The sequence below is a fragment of the Lepisosteus oculatus genome, chromosome 1, assembly GCF_040954835.1.
Source record: "Lepisosteus oculatus isolate fLepOcu1 chromosome 1, fLepOcu1.hap2, whole genome shotgun sequence".
Lineage (NCBI taxonomy): Eukaryota > Metazoa > Chordata > Actinopteri > Semionotiformes > Lepisosteidae > Lepisosteus > Lepisosteus oculatus.
This window is the reverse complement of record NC_090696.1, coordinates 6559133-6579420: the sequence shown is the minus strand read 5'-3', so window position 1 is coordinate 6579420 and position 20288 is coordinate 6559133. Positions and strand designations below refer to the sequence as shown.

Sequence of the window (20288 nt, the reverse complement as noted above, 5' to 3'; positions counted from 1 at the left end):
CTGCTGGATAGATGCAGGTGCATCTGGGGTGGAGGAGAGCGGGGTATGCCCAGCACCAGACATTCAAGGAGGGGGCAGTGCGACACGCCGGAGCCCCGACGCTGCTAATGCGGAGCACTTGTTGAATTGGAATTGAAGGGACGTGTGCGCACGGAGCAAGCCTTCCCTGTAGAGTTTCAGGAACCTTTCTGGTGTCTTGCGGCGATTGTTGGGCACCTTCTCCACTCTCCAGGCTGTTCAAGCCATTCTGGGGCCTGATGCCCCCTCCCATCTTGATTTTTCTGAGTCAAAAGTCAGGAAGAGGGGGAGGAGGAAGACAAAGCTGGAGCCTTCCTCCACAGCTCCCTGTAGAGTTCCTGCTCTCCCAGTCCTCTCTGTACCCTCTGCTCCAGCTCCTTGTGCCTGTGTGCTGAAGAGACCTCATGGCTGGGTTGATCTTTCTCTGTAATTACAAGATGCACGTCAAACATTTTTTCCTGGATGGCAGCAATAAGCCTCCATAGGGCCAGAAGCGACTTTATTTCTTCCTTCTGTCGAGTGCTGTTTGTCAATTTGAATGTGTGGAGTAGGTCGCTCAAATTAATTTTTACTTGAAAGCGCCTCGGCTCCAAACCTTAAAGCAACAACTTGTTAAAACCAAATACTTTGACAAGGCACCAGCACCATTTTTTTTTAAAGCAGCTTGAACTTCTGCCAGGGTTCGAACCTGAATATTCCACACAGAGTGTGGCTGTGTTTGCCAGTTACACCACAGAAGTCACAGGGATAGTCTGATGCTGAAATGTGAAATATAATGTACTATACTTTGAAATGTACTGTAGTGGTGCACTCTGACTTGACTGTTCCTGTGCTCCCTTGACCTTTCACCTCTGGCTCCCCTTTTTCCTGCCCCTGCTGGCTCTCTTCCCACCTGGGACCATTCCCCTGTTCACCCGACCTTCTGATCCTCCGTGAAGGGCACTCCCGTTGAGAATATTCTTCTATCACAATAAACTTTATTAAGAAAAAAAAAACTTTCACTCCCATTGTAATTTTTTTTTCTATCAAAATAAACTATTTCCAAAAAAAAAGGGCTCACAACAGAAAACGTGCCGCACTCGGCATACATTCTAGCAAGGTATGAAACGAACATGCAATAAACACTTTCCAAATGAGGTGATTGTCCATTATCAATCACTGTGAGTGAGAGATGGGGATGGATTTGCGCAAAGAAAGTTTTAGTCCCTGTACAAGGCCGAAAGTCCTTTCCAGCACTGCCTGGTCGGCTCCTTAAAAATCCCAGGACGTCTCATGTGCCTAAACAAAACTCGACAGTCAAGAAATGCGCTTCCCACACACCGAACAAACACTAGAGCTTTTTTCCGCTTAACGCCGCAGGGTAGGCTCGCTCCCACACTCACACGCCACACTAACACTTGTGTGGGCAAAATGAGCAAACGAGCGTGCCATTTCCCTAACGCCTGCCACACACCGAACAAACCTTTTCAGCAATTTCCAAAAAAACGAGCCTGCTCGCCTGCCCACAAGGCTCCGTCTCTTACCTGCTCTCCAGAGCCTGCTGCCTTCTGTGCTTTTCTCTCTGCACCGCCGCAGCGCACACAACTCCTGCAGCGGGGGCGGGGGGGAGAAAGTTCCCGCGCTCCGCCGCAGGGAAGGCTCGCTCCGTGCGCACACGTCCTTTCGATGCCAGTCCAACAAGTGCTCCGCGTTAGCTGCGTCGGGGCTCCGGCCTGTCGTGTCGTGTCGTGTCGGACCTCACCTCACCTCACCTCACCTCGCACTGCCCCCTCGTTGAATGTCTGGCGCTGGGCATGCCCCGCTCTCCTCCGCCTTATCTTATCGCCTGTGAGCACCGACAATGGCCACAATGCCGGGGAATGGCACCTGTAAAGTGTTAATTGGGGCACAGGAACAGCCCGTCTCGTCTCGGGGGGCCGGCTTCAGAGACAATACAGCAAACACAGCGGGGCGGGGGGAGAGGACGACACCACACATGCGGGTACAATCAGCTCCGGCGGGAACGAGACATTTGTCGGTCTTTTCAAGTGCCGAGAGCCGAGCAATCCTTCACTTGTAGCGTTTCTCCCCGGTGACTAGGTCTCGCCCTGCGACTCTCGACTGGGCTCACCCCCGGCAGCCCAGCAGGTGTGAGCCTGGCCGGCCCCCGGGAAAGCTCCGGTTGCTGCTGCTCCTGCAAGAGGTGTGACTGGGACCAGTAGGGAGCGCTCACCCTGCGGGCTGTGTGGCCCTCTTATGCCCCAGCCTCCTGATGGCGACACTCTGCTGCACAAACAGGCGCCGTCCTTCGGGGGGAGGCGTCAAACCGAGGTGTCCTGACCCTCCTTGGCCGTTCCAAATCCCAGGGCGTCTCTCTCGAGAAAGAGTCACGGCGGTGTCACCCATCAGTGCGCGCTCCGGGTTCCCTCTCGGGGCCCTGCAACACAGCGGAAGGGCAGCGAGAAGGAGCCTCTTGCTCTGACGCCGCAAGGCCACAAGAGGGCGGAGGCGCCGCGTGCTTTATGTGCTGAAATAAACACGCGACAGCCCCGAAATGTTTGCAGTGTGCTGTGCACCGGAGGTTTTTGTCTGGTGAAGTCTTGCCTGGTGCTCCTCCGTGCAGTTTATTTGTCCTGCTCCAGTGCGGGGCAAGAGCAGGGCCAGGCAACTGAAGGGAGCACGGGAGCACAGTCGCACAGTCGCCAACATCCAGGCATGCAATGCGATTTGGAAAGCAGCTCCTTTCCAAAGAGTTGCACACGAACGATCCTTGAGTCCCGCCCGGGGGGCCCGGAGCCCCCGCCACACACAGCTTCAAGTAGCGAGTCAGGCGCCGTTGCTTTCGCTTACGGCCACACCACCCTGAACACGCCCGATCTCGTCTGATCTTGGAAGCTATGCAGGGTCGGGCCTGGTTAGTACTTGGATGGGAGACCGCCTGGGAATACCAGGTGCTGTAAGCTTTTGCTCTCTCGGCCAGCAGGGGTCGCCGTTGGTGCCGTAGGCTTTGGGAGGAAAAACCCTCGACTATGGACATTTATTTCCCGGGGTGCTCACGAAAAGACCAAACATTTCCATCTTCCCACTTTTGTTTCATTCAGCAACACTCACTGGCACACGGGTTCGCGACGGTAGTCCAAGGCATGCCAGTTCAGAAAGAGAAGCTCCCTCACATCCCTTCAGATGCACAAGAAACATGGATCAATCTGCTAATCGCTAAAGTGGCTCTTTGAATGGCATGCGTGTGATTCATATGAAAAAAACCGGCTGTAAAACGAATATCGAAGCTGCCTCTAAATCTGCAATTGAAGGTCAGTCCATAAACAACTCGTTTTTTGTACAAAAAATTACATATATTCATTTATAACCGATTTCGTTCATCGAGCACGGATACAACAGAGGTACAGCCATTCACTGTTGGACATTCCTGCACCGATACAGAACCCAACAATCAGAAAATTGGTGAACTGTCTTTAGCATTAGCATACAGTACCCAGGCAAAAAGACTCGCTTTGAAAAGGGAATTCATGTTCAGGAGGAGTAGTGTAACTAGCTTGAAATGCTTCCATGGACCTATAACTGAGAAAAAAAGAGAAATAGTGGCATCCACTCCTTTCGAATTGTGGTCCTGCTTCGGGGTCCATTGTTTTACTCCTACTTCATGCACTTCAAGTTGACCATCACACCTTGATCTTCTGGTTGGATTAGCAATGTGTTGCATGCTGGTAAGAACTCGGTTTCAATGCTGGGGTATAACGACTCATGAAGAGCTTTTGGTGTTGGATTTTGTTCTTAAGATATACAGTATTTATCTCTCTCTCTATATATATATATGATATTGTGAGTGCAGGACGTAAGGTAGTCAGGTTACATTGCACTACAAACTGGTACACACACACACACACACACGGGCAACAGACTGAACTACAAAGTCAAACTGATGGAGTGTGAGAGAAACAATAAAGGATTACTGTACCCGGACAGAGAGCGGAAGAAGCAAAAGTCAGCCAGACCACCAGGGTCAGACAAGCTGAAAGATCACAATTGAAGTACCTTGTCACGAGGTGAACATTTAACGTGTATAAGCACAAGATTGTTTTTTGTAGGGCTTGTGCTGCAGTAGCTGTGAAACCCTCATGCTGGGTAGAAGTCTCTACTACTAAGTTGAGGAGGCTTAGGGGGGTGAGAGCCAGTTGAACCGCCTCTACAACAGCTACAGCCAAACAGAAAAGCTGAAGGCTTTCCACAATGCTGCGGCCCGAGAGGTCCAGTCAGCACAACAGAACCTGAGTGCGAGGGGATCGCGAGACCAGCGGCCGGCAGAGGAATCCTACTCCGTTGGGCCCCTGAGCAAGGCCCTGAACCCTAACTGCTCCAGGGGCGCCGTACAATGGCAGACCCTGCGCTCTGACCCCAAGCTCCTCTCCCTGTCTGTGTGTCTGTGTCTCCATGGAGAAAAGCTGGGGTATGTGAAAAGACGAATTCCTAATGCAAGAAATTGTATAGGGCTAATAAAGAAACATTTTTAAAAAAGAGGATAAATTGCAGGACCATTAAAACAGCTGAATCAATGTGGGTTTGAGTGGGTGAATCATGCCGCCGTCAAAACCACATTAGCAGCACTATGTGAAGCCCATGTTACCTGGTCCGAGGACAGATCCGTTCACGTTCCGCTGTAGCATTCATACCGTGCTTCCAAAGGCATCTAGAAAGGAAAGGAAATCTAGAAACAAAGTGATAGAGAAAGAGACGAAAGGGGCAAATGTTCAGAACATGTCTGCAGGATCATTCATTTCTCCGTCTCAGGGATTCCTTGTGTATTTTTCTTCTAGTACGCTCTGCTGGGTAAGGACTATTCACTACTCTAGAAGCTGCTGGTCTAAAAGAAGACGAATACATTCTTCAAAACCATCCAAGGCCCTTTGTATCCAACAGAGCATAGATTCTCGCACAAAATGAGCAGGGATGGATTCCGAGCGAGCAGACAAAAAGGGAAGAAGCGAGTTCAGAACTCGGAAGAATAGCGGGCATGAAAAGGAGGACCACGTTGTCAGGCGGTGCTCGCGAAAAACCCCGGGGCGTTTCTGCAGTGACCCCCCATCTTTGAAAGCCGCTTCAGCGGCACCCGGCACAGCTCCCCAGCTGAAGGCAAAGCCGCCCGCACTGTTGCATCTGATTTTGGACCAAGCACATCAGGGGAGAGCGCGAACGCAGTCCCCCACTACCAGAAATTATGCAGTCGAGATTCCCACATTTGGGGAATTCGCAGGGGTCAGCACAGCCGGAGTGCAATGGCCGAGCCTCGCCCTGGGTGAACCGATTTTTAAGAACTTTATTTCCTTTTCACAAAAAAATACAGGAAATCACAAATCAGAAAGCTTTACATTAATATACATACTTAAAACAGTATATATGATCACATCTCATTACATTTTGACACGGTAACAGTTACATAGCAACAATTTTCTTTTTTTCTGGTGCAAATCACATTCTTTATTTAAACATGATAATGTTTTTCACAGTTTCTTGAGATACTGTCCAATGCCCTCTATTTCCCACAGATTTTCTGCTTCCTCCCTCCCTTCTCTCCACAGATCTCTGAGGTAATAGTTCTCTCGGGTGATGAACAGGGCCAGGCTACCTGCTGCCTTGACTGGGACCTCGATGCCTTTGAACAGCCCCATGTTCCTCACTCTCCACAGGGCGTCTTTCCCACTGTTCACCACGGCCCAGATCCTGTCAAACACGTCAGGGGGAAGTTTGACAGGAGAGATGCCGTATATGATGAAAGCAGCGGTCAGGGTAAATTGGGGCGAGAGAGCCTGCAACCAATCTTCAAACTGTGCCCAGAAGGCCTTAGCAAAAAAGCAGGACCACAGGAGATGGGTCACAGTCTCCTCCTCGCCGCAGCCCACCCTAACGCAGCGAGGGCTGGGGGTGAGGCCCCTACGGTACAAGAAAGTTCGTACCGGTAAGCACTGGTGGACGACACTCCAGGCTAAATCTCTGTGAATGTTGCACAGAAATTTAGAGGATGTGTGTTTCCACACCTTCCTTGTTTGGGCTGATGTTAAAATGCCCACAGGGGTCTGCCTATTGTTCTGGGGTGCTACGAAATCTTCCAGTTTTTGGACGCTGACATCTCGGAGGGGAATATGGCCAATTGGGTGAGATCTTAGAAAACTTTTAACTGTCCCATAAATTGCAGGGCATGTGTCAGAGAGTGGGACGTCCAGCTTGGGTCTGACACCCCACACTCTGAACACCTCCCTACCTACCCAGAGCCTGGAAAAATAAGTCCAGGTACGCGCTGCAGGTGCTGTTGCAAAGCCTCTCAGCACAGAGGCCAGGAAAATGCACAGCAGCTTCGTAGCAATATCTGGGACAGACTTCCCCCCTGAGGGTAGCGGCCTGTACATTATTTCCCTTCTGAGTCTTTCCTGCTTCCCACCCCATAGAAATTGAAACATCAATCTCCTCAGCACCGCCGCAACACGGTGTGGGATTGGGAAGGTAGAAGCCAGAAAATTCAAGACAGGCAAGAGCTCGGCTTTGATGACCAGCACCTTCCCTGTCATGGTGAGGTCTCGGTCCTTCCATTGCATCAGTTTTTTGTTTAAGATTGGCAATTTGTTCTGCCAATTTACTGTTCCCATCTCTTCTCCAAAATACACCCCCAGGACCTTAATTCTCTTCTCTTGCAGCCTGAGATCATGTCCTTCTTTTGGCTCCCTCCAGTTCTGATAAAAAATCTCACTCTTAGATGTGTTAATTTTTGCGGAGGAAGCCAAAGAGAACCGATCACAGCACTGCAGAGCTCTGCTAATTGAGGCATTGTCAGAGAGGAGCAGGGTGACGTCATCCATGTATAGAGATGTCTTTACCTCTCCTCCCCCACTTCCAGGCACTGGTATCCCATTAATGGCCTGATCCTGGCGCAAGGCACAGGCTAAGGGCTCCATAGCCAAAACGAATAACAAGGGGGATAATGGGCAGCCCTGCCTCACCCCTGAACAGACTTCAAAGGTGCGTGATCTATTGCCATTAACCATGACTCTGCTGTTGCTACCTGTGTACAGCAGGTTAATCCACTTTCTCATGATGGGGCCAAACTTCATGTGCTCAAGTACCGATGTTAAGTACTGCCGGTTTAGGCGGTCAAAGGCCTTTTCTAGGTCTACACCTAAAATGCACAGAGGGAGGGAGCGATCCTCAGAGTACAGACAGACATACCTCAACAAGGCCAGGTTGTCGCTCATCAGGCGTCCTGCTATCCCACAAGTCTGTTCTTTCCCTACCAGTGAGGCCACTACATTTTGTAGGCGCAGGAAAAGGGCTTTGGACAGGATCTTAGTGTCCACGCCTAACAGGCTGAGGGGTCTCCAGTTCTTTATGTCATTTTTTGCTCCTTTCTTAAACAAGAGAGAGATAGTGCCTTCTCTTAAGGAGTCAGGCAGCAATTCTGTCTTGTAGCTTTCCTCGAATAGGAGCAGTAGCGGATCCTGAAGCAGATCCCAAAAGGTGCAATAAAATTCTTTAGGGAGCCCGTCAGCACCCGGAGTTTTCCCCTTCTGTAAGCTCTCCATAGCCTGTCTCAGCTCTTCTACTGTCAAAACCCTCTCAAGTACTTCCCTATCTTCTTCACTCAAAATGTTTTCTAGCTTTGAGGTAAAAAAATGAATATCTTCATCCTTTACCTCTGTAGAGCTGTACAGTCTTGAGTAGAAGGCCTCGGTGCAGGAGAGGATAGCACTCGGCTCTGTTCTCTCTCGTCCCTCCTCATCAACTACACTTTCCATGACAGTCTTGGAGCCTACCACTTTCCTGAAAAAGAAGCGAGTACACTTCTCATTTTCTTCCAAGAACTGCACTCTGCTTCTTAACAGCACTCCTCGACTACTTTCTTCGGCTATGCTCCGGATGTCCTTTTTTAAAAGGGCGATATCCTCGAGCACATCGAAGCCACTGTGCAGCATCGTGTAGAGACGCTGCAGCTGCCTCTGTTTCCTGGCTAGCACTCCTCTCCGTCTGGCAGCAGCCTTCCTTCCCTCAGCCATGAAAAAGGCCTTTGTCCTCACCTTCACCTCCTCCCACCACTCTCCTACTGACCCGTACAGACACTGCAAGGACAGCCACTGTGATAGTTTCTCCTTGTAGCGGGATACTACCCCCTCGTTCTCTAGCAGCTTTGTGTTGAGTTTCCAGAGGCCTGGGCCAAAGACAGTCCCGCCCTGGAGTTCCACTCTACACCCTAAAGCCTGATGATCTGAGAAGAAGACAGGCTGAAGAGTGACCCCAACAACTTTCACTCTCTCTGAGACAAAGCAATAGTCAATTCTGGAGCTGCTATTCCTCCCTGACCATGTATATCCTGCTGTTGTGGGATATATACATCTATATGTGTCTGAGAGTTTAAAGTCTTGAACTAAGTTTTGCAGGGCCAGTGAGCTGGAATCCAATTTTATCGGCGAGCTAGACTGCCTGTCTGTGTGCTCTAAGATACAATTAAAATCCCCTCCCACTATCACGTCTGTGCTGCATAACAATAGGGGGGAGAGTGCCTTGAGTAGCTCCACCCTTCCTCCTACGTCAGTAGGGCAATACACATTGATTAGCCGCAGGTTAACGGTCCCCCATTCCACATCCACACACAGCAACCTGCCATCTATGACCCTCTGAATACTTTTCAATTTGAATGCCCATCCTTTGAAAAGAATGGCCACGCCAGAGGCTCTGTTGTTATTGTCCCCTGACCAAACAGAAGGCCCTTTATCCCACCTATCTTCAAAACTTTTATACCTCTCTTGATAGGCTAAAGCACACTCCTGCAACATCAACACATCTCCCTCTCTCTGCTGGAGGTAATCAAAGACAGACTGGCATTTAACTCTGTCATTGATACCTCTTGTGTTAAGAGAAATTATGTTAAGAGCCATATTACATAAGAAAGTGGAACCAGTCTTTACAAAACACATTTCTCTTCGGTCTCACCTGTTACCTTTTTCTTTTTCTTTTTCTTCTTACCAATTTCCTGCCAGCCATCCTCTGAATGAGCCTTCATCAGGGTGGCAGCAGTAAAAGCGTTCACAGAGTCCATTTCAAGGAAGGGGGTAGAGGGAGGGGTGGAGAGGTTCCAGCTGTCCCCATCGCCATGCTCTCCTTCCTCCTCGCTCGGGGAGAAAACAGAGTCATTTTTTCTTTTCCTCAAGTCCAGCTCCTGGGAGCACTGAGGGGAAAGGGGTGCAGCCGATGCACCAGTCTCCTCTTCCCCCTCACCCACCAGCTGCTGCAGATCCTCCGTGATGGACTGGATGGAGGAGAGGAGGGCATCTGTAGCACTTGCAGAGTCTGAGAAAAGCAGCTCCGCTGAATCCTGGGTATCCTCGCTGGACCCGCTCCACCGGGGGGCCCCACACTGGCCCTCGTTCTGAGGAGCAGGAGTGGGGGAGGGGTCCTCGCTGTTCTCGGGGGTTTTCAAACCCTCGTGCTTGTCTGGTGCAGTCTGCGGTTGTGGGGGCGTAGTGGATTTCTCTTCCACCAGCCCCGGAGCCACAGCAGGACTGATCCTGGCTGGAGGCTGAGAGTCTTTGTCCAACAAGGGTTCTTTGTTTGACTTGTTGTTTGCTTTGGATTTTCGGGCCGGTTTGGCTGAAACAAGCACTGCCTCATCCTTTCTCATTTTGAGTTTATTGGCGTAGGCGTGAGGGCAGTTCTTAAAAACGTGTCCTTCCGAGCCACATAAATTGCACTTTGGCAGCATTGAACAGTCAGAGGCTAAATGTCCCTGTTTGCCACAGGTCTTGCAGCATTTCACAGTGCAGGACGATGCCAGGTGTCCCACAGCACCACAGCGCCGACACACCTTTGGTTGTCCCACATAAAACACATAGCCATTGCAGGCGCCCAGCCGGATTGTAGAGGGCAGGTGCCTTAAGCCTCCATTTACGCTGTCCGGTAGCAAGCGAACCTCGAATTTCCTTGCTCCTGTTTTTATACCATCAACATCTCTAACCTCAGTTCCATGGTGGACGGTGCAGTACTGGTTAAGCCAGGTGTGAATGTCCTCCGTCTTTGCCAGTTCCGAGAACATAACAACATGCACCGTTTTCCTCTCTCTCTGTGTCAGAGGCTGCAAGTTGATCTTCTCAAGTGCAGGAACTTTCCCTCTTTTTGCCTCAAACACATCCACGCATTGTTCAAACAGAGGATAGGTAGCAAATACAACCTCAAATGCTTTCTGACCTGGGAGAGCGAAGATGAAATCCAAGTGCCGAGGTTCAAAGCCAAGTTCCTTCTGTAACACTTTTCTGCTGAACTGCATACGATCCATGAAGAGGTCATCCAAGAGCTCAAAACGTACAGCATTCTTACGGGATCCAAAGGTTGCCATTTCAAAAACCGCAAATCGAACACTGCTTCCAACAAAAGAAAAACAATCCAACTACTCCACCTACAGGCTGATCAAGGTATCTCCCCTGCCAGGTAAGTGAACCTCCTGGGTGAACCTCCTTCTTGATCAAGGTATCTCCCCTGCCAGGTAAGTATGAGTTGGACAGGCCCCTGCAAGCGGCCCGCACTCACAGCACAGTACTCGCAGCCTAGGCCAGCTCCTCGCCCCGCACGCCACCGCCTCCTGCCGGGCCCACTCTTTCGCACACTCACACGCCACACTAACACTCAAAAGCGAGGGCAAAGCGAGAAAACGAGCGCGTCGTTTCCTACACATCTGCAGTCGCCATTTCGCATCCGCAGCATGTCCCGGGATGCAATTCGGCCTCATTTACATATCACCAGGCCGGCAGATCGCCACGCAAGCTCGCGACGTGCGCCTGCCACACACCGAACAAACCTTTTCAGCAATTTCCCAAAAAACGAGCCTGCTCGCCTGCCCACAAGGCTCCGTCTCTTACCTGCTCTCCAGAGCCTGCTGCCTTCTGTGCTTTTCTCTCGGCACCGCCGCAGCGCACACAACTCCTGCAGCGGGAGGGGGGGAGAAAGTTCCCGCGCTCCGCCGCAGGGAAGGCTCGCTCCGTGCGCACACGTCCTTTCGATGCCAGTCCAACAAGTGCTCCGCGTTAGCAGCGTCGGGGCTCCGGCGTGTCGTGTCGCACCTCACCTCACCTCACCTCGCACTGCCCCCTCCTTGAATGTCTGGCGCTGGGCATGCCCCGCTCTCCTCCGCCTTATCTTATCGCGTGTGAGCACCGACAATGGCCACAATGCCGGGGAATGGCACCTGTAAAGTGTTAATTGGGGCACAGGAACAGCCCGTCTCGTCTCGGGGGGGCCGGCTTCAGAGACAATACAGCAAACACAGCGGGGCGGGGGGAGAGGACGACACCACACATGCGGGTACAATCAGCTCCGGCGGGAACGAGACATTTGTCGGTCTTTTCAAGTGCCGAGAGCCGAGCAATCCTTCACTTGTATCGTTTCTTCCCGTCTGATCTCAGAAGCTAAGCAGGGTTGGGCCTGGTTAGTTCTTGGATGGGAGACCGCCTGGGAATACCAGGTTCTGTAAGCCTTTACTCTCCCGGCCAGCAGGGGTCGCCGATGGTTTGCGGAATCTTGTAGGTAATGCGACTTTACCTTCTAGCTGCCTCGAAATTGTCTTTTGCAGCGACAAACACCCGGTGTCGGTGGCGAATTACGAATGACACTTGTCTCCTCGGGTACTGTAAAGCGCTTTGAGCGTTAATATACCAAATTCACTAATAATAATAATAATAATAATAATGAATTGTGAATAATGATACCAGTTCTGGGAGATTACCAAAAAAATGTTTAAAAAGCTCAGTTAAAGGTTCAGATATATATCCAAGACTGGACAAACACCCAAGTTTGCCCAGTAAAGAGTTTTACACCTAGCTATAAAAACAGTATTACAGTAAAATAAAAAAGTATTACAAATAAAAATTGGGAAACAGTGAGCTTAAAGAAGCAAGAACTGCACAGTGGACTAGTAGTTCCTCATTTACAATATCACGTAATTTGCATTGCCCTGTTACCACACAGGCCTTGCTTGTCAACAAAGACCAATGAGATGCATTCCAGGGATCAATGGAATCTGACTGACTGAAATACCTGAACCTACTTGGTCTTGAACAGGGCAGACTACAAGGAGCCCAGACGCTAGTATTCAAAATCCTCAAAGACAGATCATGAGAAAGTCCACTGGATACATTTCATCAAAATCAAAAGACAAGCTCGAATTTGTAAACTTTTTGCTCCGCACTCAAATTCATCAGGTGCTGACCATTTGGCAACAGGCCATGACTGTAATTCAGACAGTAGAGGTGACTGTTCACTTTCCTGCTTCCCTTCTGGTCTCAGCTACCTTTTCAAATCTCCTACAGGTGATTAACCTACTAACACTTAGCTGTTCACTTCTACTTCGTAACCCTGCATAAAAGTACATGCTTATTACAAAATAATGTTTTTTTTTTATCCTGCAGGTATTTGTATCCTTTTCCAGCACTCATTTACAGCAATGGTCCATGTGTACAAATCCCCCCAAAAATATTTTATCACATCATCACAACACTATTAAATTCAGTGTGCTCGTCTACTCATTAGGCATTGTTTTAGTTCATCTTTGAGATAATGCTACAAGACAGAGTATGAATGAATAAAATAGAAGTAAGTATATAAAAAGAATTTGTAAGAATGCAGCGTGCTTTGAGCTCCTGCATTGTCTTTTTATGAACAACATGCAGTTCAGCAGACAAAAACAGCAAGGAGAGCTGGGGTATGAACCACAGTTTCCAAAATTTATCAGTGCTCTCCCAGTCTAGGAGTGATAGATGGCCTGTCTTTCAATAGTGCTCCATATATTCGTTTGTGAATGTATTATGATGTCTCTATGTTGTAAATACCTGTAAAGGTCTGTAGATCTTATATTGATTATATATGATTTGGCAACACTGATCTGGTCATTGGTCATGCCAATAAAACGTCTTGAATTGAATTGAGGGCAGGTGACTGTGTGTTGACTGGGGAACCGTTAACCTGCGGCTAATCAATGTGTATTGTCCAGGTGGGTAGCTGCGTCAGCATGCGTAGGCTGCAAAGGAACAAGTAATAGGTTTATTCCATGCTGAAAAAAAGAAGAAAGAGAACACAACGTTTCGGCCGTGGAGCCTTCTTCAGGTGTGTGTACACAGTAGGACAATGTGTATTGTCCTACTGACGTGGGAGGAAGGGTGGAGCTACTCAAGGCACTCTCCCGCTATTGTTATGTAGCACAGACGTGATAGTGGGAGGGGATTTTAATTGTATCTTAGAGCACACAGACAGGCAGTCTAGCTCTCCGATAAAATTGGATTCCAGCTCACTGGCCCTGCAGAACTTAGTTAAAGACTTTAAACTCTCAGACACATATAGATGGATATATCCTACAACAGCAGGATATAGATGGTCAGGGAGGAATTGCAGCTCCAGAATTGACTATTGCGTTTTCTCAGAGAGAGTGAAAGTTGTTGTGAGGGATGTCTGTCTGTACTCAGAGGACTGCTCCCTCCCTCTGTGCATTTAAAGAATGGGATTTACAGCGGAACAAGAGAAATTGTTGCTATGTAACTGTTACCGTGTAAAAACTTAATGAAATGTGATCACATATACTGTTTTAAGTACGTATATTAATTGAAAGCTTTCTATTTTGTGATTCCTTGTATTTTTTGTGAAAAGAAAATAAACTTATTAAAAATCAAAATCGGTTAACCCAGGGCGAGGCTCGGCCATTGCACTCCGGCTGTGCTGACCCCTGCGAATTCCCCAAATGTGGGAATCTCGACTGCATAATTTCTGGTAGTGGGGGACTGCGTTCGCGCTCTCCCCTGATGTGCTTGGTCCAAAATCAGATGCAACAGTGCGGGCGGCTTTGCCTTCTGCTGGGGAGCTGTGCCGGGTGCCGCTGAAGCGGCTTCAGCGATGGGGGTTACTACAGAAACGCCCTGGGCTTTTTCGCGAGCATCGCCTGACAACGTGGTCCTCCTTTTCATGCCCGCTTCAGCCATAACGCTATGCTCTCGAGTTCTTAACTCGCTTCTTCCCTTTTTGTCTGCTCGCTCGGAATCCATCCCTGCTCATTTTGTGCGAGAATCTATGCTCTGTTGGATACAAAGGGCCTTGGATGGTTTTGAAGAATGTATTCGTCTTCTTTTAGACCAGCAGCTTCGAGAGCAGTGAATAGTCCTTACCCAGCAGAGCGTACTAGAAGAAAAATACACAAGGAATCCCTAAGACGGAGAAATGAATGACCCTACAGACATGTTCTGAACATTTGCCCCTTTCGTCTCTTTCTCTATCACTTTGTTTCTAGATTTCCTTTCCTTTCTAGATGCCTTTGGAAGCACGGTATGAATGCTACAGCGGAACGTGAACGGATCTGTCCTCGGACCAGGTAACATGGGCTTCACATAGTGCTGCTAATGTGGTTTTGACGGCGGCATGATTCACCCACTCAAACCCACATTGATTCAGATGTTTTAATGGTCTATTTAAAACAAAATAGTTTGAATAGTCTGGGAAAGCAGTGAGTCTATTACTGTTTTATGTGATAGTCCCCGGTGACTAGGTCTCGCCCTGCGACTCTCGACTGGGCTCACCCCCGGCAGCCCAGCTGGTGTGAGCCTGGCCGGCCCCCGGGAAAGCTCCGGTTGCTGCTGCTCCTGCAAGAGGTGTGACTGGGACCAGTAGGGAGCGCTCACCCTGCGGGCTGTGTGGCCCTCTTATGCCCCAGCCTCCTGATGGCGACACTCTGCTGCACAAACAGGCGCCGTCCTTCGGGGGGAGGCGTCAAACCGAGGTGTCCTGACCCTCCTTGGCCGTTCCAAATCCCAGGGCGTCTCTCTCGAGAAAGAGTCACGGCGGTGTCACCCATCAGTGCGCGCTCCGGGTTCCCTCTCGGGGCCCTGCAACACAGCGGAAGGGCAGCGAGAAGGAGCCTCTTGCTCTGACGCCGCAAGGCCACAAGAGGGCGGAGGCGCCGCGCGCTTGATGTGCTGAAATAAACACGCGACAGCCCCGAAATGTTTGCAGTGTGCTGTGCACCGGAGGTTTTTGTCTGGTGAAGACTTGCCTGGTGCTCCTCCGTGCAGTTTCTTTGTCCTGCTGCAGTGCGGGGCAAGAGCAGGGCCAGGCAACTGAAGGGAGCACGGGAGCACAGTCGCACAGTCGCCAACATCCAGGCACGCAATGCGATTTGGAAAGCAGCTCCTTTCCAAAGAGTTGCACACGAACGATCCTTGAGTCCCGCTCGGGGGGCCCGGAGCCCCCGCCACACACAGCTTCAAGTAGCGAGTCAGGCGCCGTTGCTTTCGCTTACGGCCACACCACCCTGAACACGCCCGATCTCGTCTGATCTCGGAAGCTAAGCAGGGTCGGGCCTGGTTAGTACTTGGATGGGAGACCGCCTGGGAATACCAGGTGCTGTAAGCTTTTGCTCTCTCGGCCAGCAGGGGTCGCCGTTGGTGCCGTAGGCTTTGGGAGGAAAAACCCTCGACTATGGACATTTATTTCCCGGGGTGCTCACGAAAAGACCAAACATTTCAATCTTCCCACTTTTGTTTCATCCAGCAACACTGACTGGCAAACGGTATCGCGACGGTCGTCCATTTTTAAGGCATGCCAGTTCAGAAAGAGAAGCTCCCTCACATCCCTTCAGATGCACAAGAAACATGGATCAATCTGCTCATCGCTAAAGTGGCCCTTTGAATGGCATGCGTGTGATTCATATGAAAAAAAACGGCTGTAAAACGAATATCGAAGCTGCCTCTAAATCTGCAATTGAAGGTCAGTCAATAAACAACTCGTTTTGCGTACAAATATACATTCATTTATAACCGATTTCGTTCATTGAGCACGGATACAACAGAGGTACAGCCATTCACTATTTGACATTCCTGCACTGATACAGAACCCAACAATCAGAAAACTGGTGAACTGTCTTTAGCATTAGCATACAGTACCGAGGCCCCCATGACCAAATCAAGGCTAACCTCGATCAGCATCCTAAACCATGCAAACTACAGCAAAAAGACTCGCTTTGAAAAGGGAATTCATGTCCAGGAGGAGTAGTGTAATTAGCTTGAAATGCTTCCATGGACCTATAACTAAGAAAATAAGAGAAATAGTGGCATCCACTCCTTTCGAATTGTGGTCCTGCTTCGGGGTACATCGTTTTACTCTTACTTCATGCACTTCAAGTTGACCATCACACCTTGATCTTCTGGTTGGATTAGCAATGTGTTGCATTCCGGTAAGAACTCGGTTTCAATGCTGGGGTATAACGACTCATGAAGAGCTTTTGGTGTTGGATTTTGTTCTTAAGATATACAGTATTTATCTCTCTCTCTCTATATATATATATTATATTATGAGTGCAGGACGTAAGGTAGTCAGGTTACATGGCACTACAAACTGGTACACACACACGGGCAACAGACTGAACTACAAAGTCAAACTGATGGAGTGTGAGAGAAACAATAAAGGATTACTGTCCCCGGACAGAGAGCGGAAGAGGCAAAAGTCAGCCAGACCACCAGGGTCAGACAAGCTGAAAGATCACAATTGAAGTACCTTGTCACGAGGTGAACATTTAACGTGTATAAGCACAAGATTGTTTTTTGTGGTTATACAAATAGCGTTATGGCTGTAGCGGGCATGAAAAGGAGGACCACGTTGTCAGGCGGTGCTCGCGAAAAACCCCGGGGCGTTTCTGCAGTGACCCCCCATCTCTGAAAGCCGCTTCAGGGGCACCCGGCACAGCTCCCCAGCAGAAGGCAAAGCCGCCCGCACTGTTGCATCTGATTTTGGACCAAGCACATCAGGGGAGAGCGCGAACGCAGTCCCCCACTACCAGAAATTATGTAGTCGAGATTCCCACATTTGGGGAATTCGCAGGGGTCAGCACAGCCGGAGTGCAATGGCCGAGCCTCGCCCTGGGTGAACCTCCTTCTTGATCAAGGTATCTCCCCTGCCAGGTAAGTATGAGTTGGACAGGCCCCTGCAAGCGGCCCGCACTCACAGCACAGTACTCGCAGCCTAGGCCAGCTCCTCGCCCCGCACGCCACCGCCTCCTGCTGGGCCCACTCTTTCGCACACTCACACGCCACACTAACACTCAAAAGCGAGGGCAAAGCGAGAAAACGAGCGCGTCGTTTCCTACACATCTGCAGTCGCCATTTCGCATCCGCAGCATGTCCCGGGATGCAATTCGGCCTCATTTACATATCACCAGGCCGGCAGATCGCCACGCAAGCTCGCGACGTGCGCCTGCCACACACCGAACAAACCTTTTCAGCAATTTCCCAAAAAACGAGCCTGCTCGCCTGCCCACAAGGCTCCGTCTCTTACCTGCTCTCCAGAGCCTGCTGCCTTCTGTGCTTTTCTCTCGGCACCGCCGCAGCGCACACAACTCCTGCAGCGGGAGGGGGGGAGAAAGTTCCCGCGCTCCGCCGCAGGGAAGGCTCGCTCCGTGCGCACACGTCCTTTCGATGCCGGTCCAACAAGTGCTCCGCGTTAGCAGCGTCGGGGCTCCGGCGTGTCGTGTCGCACCTCACCTCACCTCACCTCGCACTGCCCCCTCCTTGAATGTCTGGCGCTGGGCATGCCCCGCTCTCCTCCGCCTTATCTTATCGCGTGTGAGCACCGACAATGGCCACAATGCCGGGGAATGGCACCTGTAAAGTGTTAATTGGGGCACAGGAACAGCCCGTCTCGTCTCGGGGGGGCCGGCTTCAGAGACAATACAGCAAACACAGCGGGGCGGGGGGAGAGGACGACACCACACATGCGGGTACAATCAGCTCCGGCGGGAACGAGACATTTGTCGGTCTTTTCAAGTGCCGAGAGCCGAGCAATCCTTCACTTGTATCGTTTCTTCCCGTCTGATCTCAGAAGCTAAGCAGGGTCGGGCCTGGTTAGTTCTTGGATGGGAGACCGCCTGGGAATACCAGGTTCTGTAAGCCTTTACTCTCCCGGCCAGCAGGGGTCGCCGATGGTTTGCGGAATCTTGTAGGTAATGCGACTTTACCTTCTAGCTGCCTCGAAATTGTCTTTTGCAGCGACAAACACCCGGTGTCGGTGGCGAATTACGAATGACACTTGTCTCCTCGGGTACTGTAAAGCGCTTTGAGCGTTAATATACCAAATTCACTAATAATAATAATAATAATAATAATGAATTGTGAATAATGATACCAGTTCTGGGAGATTACCAAAAAAATGTTTAAAAAGCTCAGTTAAAGGTTCAGATATATATCCAAGACTGGACAAACACCCAAGTTTGCCCAGTAAAGAGTTTTACACCTAGCTATAAAAACAGTATTACAGTAAAATAAAAAAGTATTACAAATAAAAATTGGGAAACAGTGAGCTTAAAGAAGCAAGAACTGCACAGTGGACTAGTAGTTCCTCATTTACAATATCACGTAATTTGCATTGCCCTGTTACCACACAGGCCTTGCTTGTCAACAAAGACCAATGAGATGCATTCCAGGGATCAATGGAATCTGACTGACTGAAATACCTGAACCTACTTGGTCTTGAACAGGGCAGACTACAAGGAGCCCAGACGCTAGTATTCAAAATCCTCAAAGACAGATCATGAGAAAGTCCACTGGATACATTTCATCAAAATCAAAAGACAAGCTCGAATTTGTAAACTTTTTGCTCCGCACTCAAATTCATCAGGTGCTGACCATTTGGCAACAGGCCATGACTGTAATTCAGACAGTAGAGGTGACTGTTCACTTTCCTGCTTCCCTTCTGGTCTCAGCTACCTTTTCAAATCTCCTACAGGTGATTAACCTACTAACACTTAGCTGTTCACTTCTACTTCGTAACCCTGCATAAAAGTACATGCTTATTACAAAATAATGTTTTTTTTTTATCCTGCAGGTATTTGTATCCTTTTCCAGCACTCATTTACAGCAATGGTCCATGTGTACAAATCCCCCCAAAAATATTTTATCACATCATCACAACACTATTAAATTCAGTGTGCTCGTCTACTCATTAGGCATTGTTTTAGTTCATCTTTGAGATAATGCTACAAGACAGAGTATGAATGAATAAAATAGAAGTAAGTATATAAAAAGAATTTGTAAGAATGCAGCGTGCTTTGAGCTCCTGCATTGTCTTTTTATGAACAACATGCAGTTCAGCAGACAAAAACAGCAAGGAGAGCTGGGGTATGAACCACAGTTTCCAAAATTTATCAGTGCTCTCCCAGTCTAGGAGTGATAGATGGCCTGTCTTTCAATAGTGCTCCATATATTCGTTTGTGAATGTATTATGATGTCTCTATGTTGTAAATACCTGTAAAGGTCTGTAGATCTTATATTGATTATATATGATTTGGCAACACTGATCTGGTCATTGGTCATGCCAATAAAACGTCTTGAATTGAATTGAGGGCAGGTGACTGTGTGTTGACTGGGGAACCGTTAACCTGCGGCTAATCAATGTGTATTGTCCAGGTGGGTAGCTGCGTCAGCATGCGTAGGCTGCAAAGGAACAAGTAATAGGTTTATTCCATGCTGAAAAAAAGAAGAAAGAGAACACAACGTTTCGGCCGTGGAGCCTTCTTCAGGTGTGTGTACACAGTAGGACAATGTGTATTGTCCTACTGACGTGGGAGGAAGGGTGGAGCTACTCAAGGCACTCTCCCGCTATTGTTATGTAGCACAGACGTGATAGTGGGAGGGGATTTTAATTGTATCTTAGAGCACACAGACAGGCAGTCTAGCTCTCCGATAAAATTGGATTCCAGCTCACTGGCCCTGCAGAACTTAGTTAAAGACTTTAAACTCTCAGACACATATAGATGGATATATCCTACAACAGCAGGATATAGATGGTCAGGGAGGAATTGCAGCTCCAGAATTGACTATTGCGTTTTCTCAGAGAGAGTGAAAGTTGTTGTGAGGGATGTCTGTCTGTACTCAGAGGACTGCTCCCTCCCTCTGTGCATTTAAAGAATGGGATTTACAGCGGAACAAGAGAAATTGTTGCTATGTAACTGTTACCGTGTAAAAACTTAATGAAATGTGATCACATATACTGTTTTAAGTACGTATATTAATTGAAAGCTTTCTATTTTGTGATTCCTTGTATTTTTTGTGAAAAGAAAATAAACTTATTAAAAATCAAAATCGGTTAACCCAGGGCGAGGCTCGGCCATTGCACTCCGGCTGTGCTGACCCCTGCGAATTCCCCAAATGTGGGAATCTCGACTGCATAATTTCTGGTAGTGGGGGACTGCGTTCGCGCTCTCCCCTGATGTGCTT

General features: G+C 49.1%; 1 long non-coding RNA gene, 4 other non-coding genes and 2 pseudogenes across 6 annotated transcripts; 4 read left to right on the top strand and 3 right to left on the bottom strand.

The window, feature by feature from the left end:
* Window positions 1-2841: 2841 nt before the first annotated feature.
* On the top strand, window positions 2842-2960 carry LOC138241777 (5S ribosomal RNA). The gene has a single exon (XR_011191056.1). It is a non-coding gene; the product is annotated as a 5S ribosomal RNA (ribosomal RNA).
* A 2230-nt stretch (window positions 2961-5190) lies between these two features.
* LOC138241414 (U1 spliceosomal RNA) lies at window positions 5191-5354 on the bottom strand. Its single transcript, XR_011190642.1, has one exon. It is a non-coding gene; the product is annotated as a U1 spliceosomal RNA (small nuclear RNA).
* An 8334-nt stretch (window positions 5355-13688) lies between these two features.
* Window positions 13689-13835, top strand: LOC138241429 (U1 spliceosomal RNA; annotated as a pseudogene).
* Window positions 13836-13846: 11 nt separating this feature from the next.
* Window positions 13847-18154, bottom strand: LOC138239397 (uncharacterized). Of its 2 annotated transcripts, XR_011189861.1 has the most exons (3): window positions 17353-18154; window positions 14706-14909; window positions 13847-14208 (listed from the first exon to the last, which is right to left on the bottom strand). It is a non-coding gene; the product is annotated as an uncharacterized lncRNA (long non-coding RNA). The 2 variants fall into 2 exon arrangements; XR_011189859.1 differs by lacking the exon at window positions 13847-14208 and having other exon boundaries at window positions 14470-14909.
* Window positions 15317-15435, top strand: LOC138241772 (5S ribosomal RNA). Its single transcript, XR_011191049.1, has one exon. It is a non-coding gene; the product is annotated as a 5S ribosomal RNA (ribosomal RNA).
* On the bottom strand, window positions 16824-16987 carry LOC138241410 (U1 spliceosomal RNA). Its single transcript, XR_011190639.1, has one exon. It is a non-coding gene; the product is annotated as a U1 spliceosomal RNA (small nuclear RNA).
* Window positions 18155-20133: 1979 nt separating the features above from the next.
* Window positions 20134-20280, top strand: LOC138241428 (U1 spliceosomal RNA; annotated as a pseudogene).
* The last annotated feature ends 8 nt before the right edge of the window (window positions 20281-20288 follow it).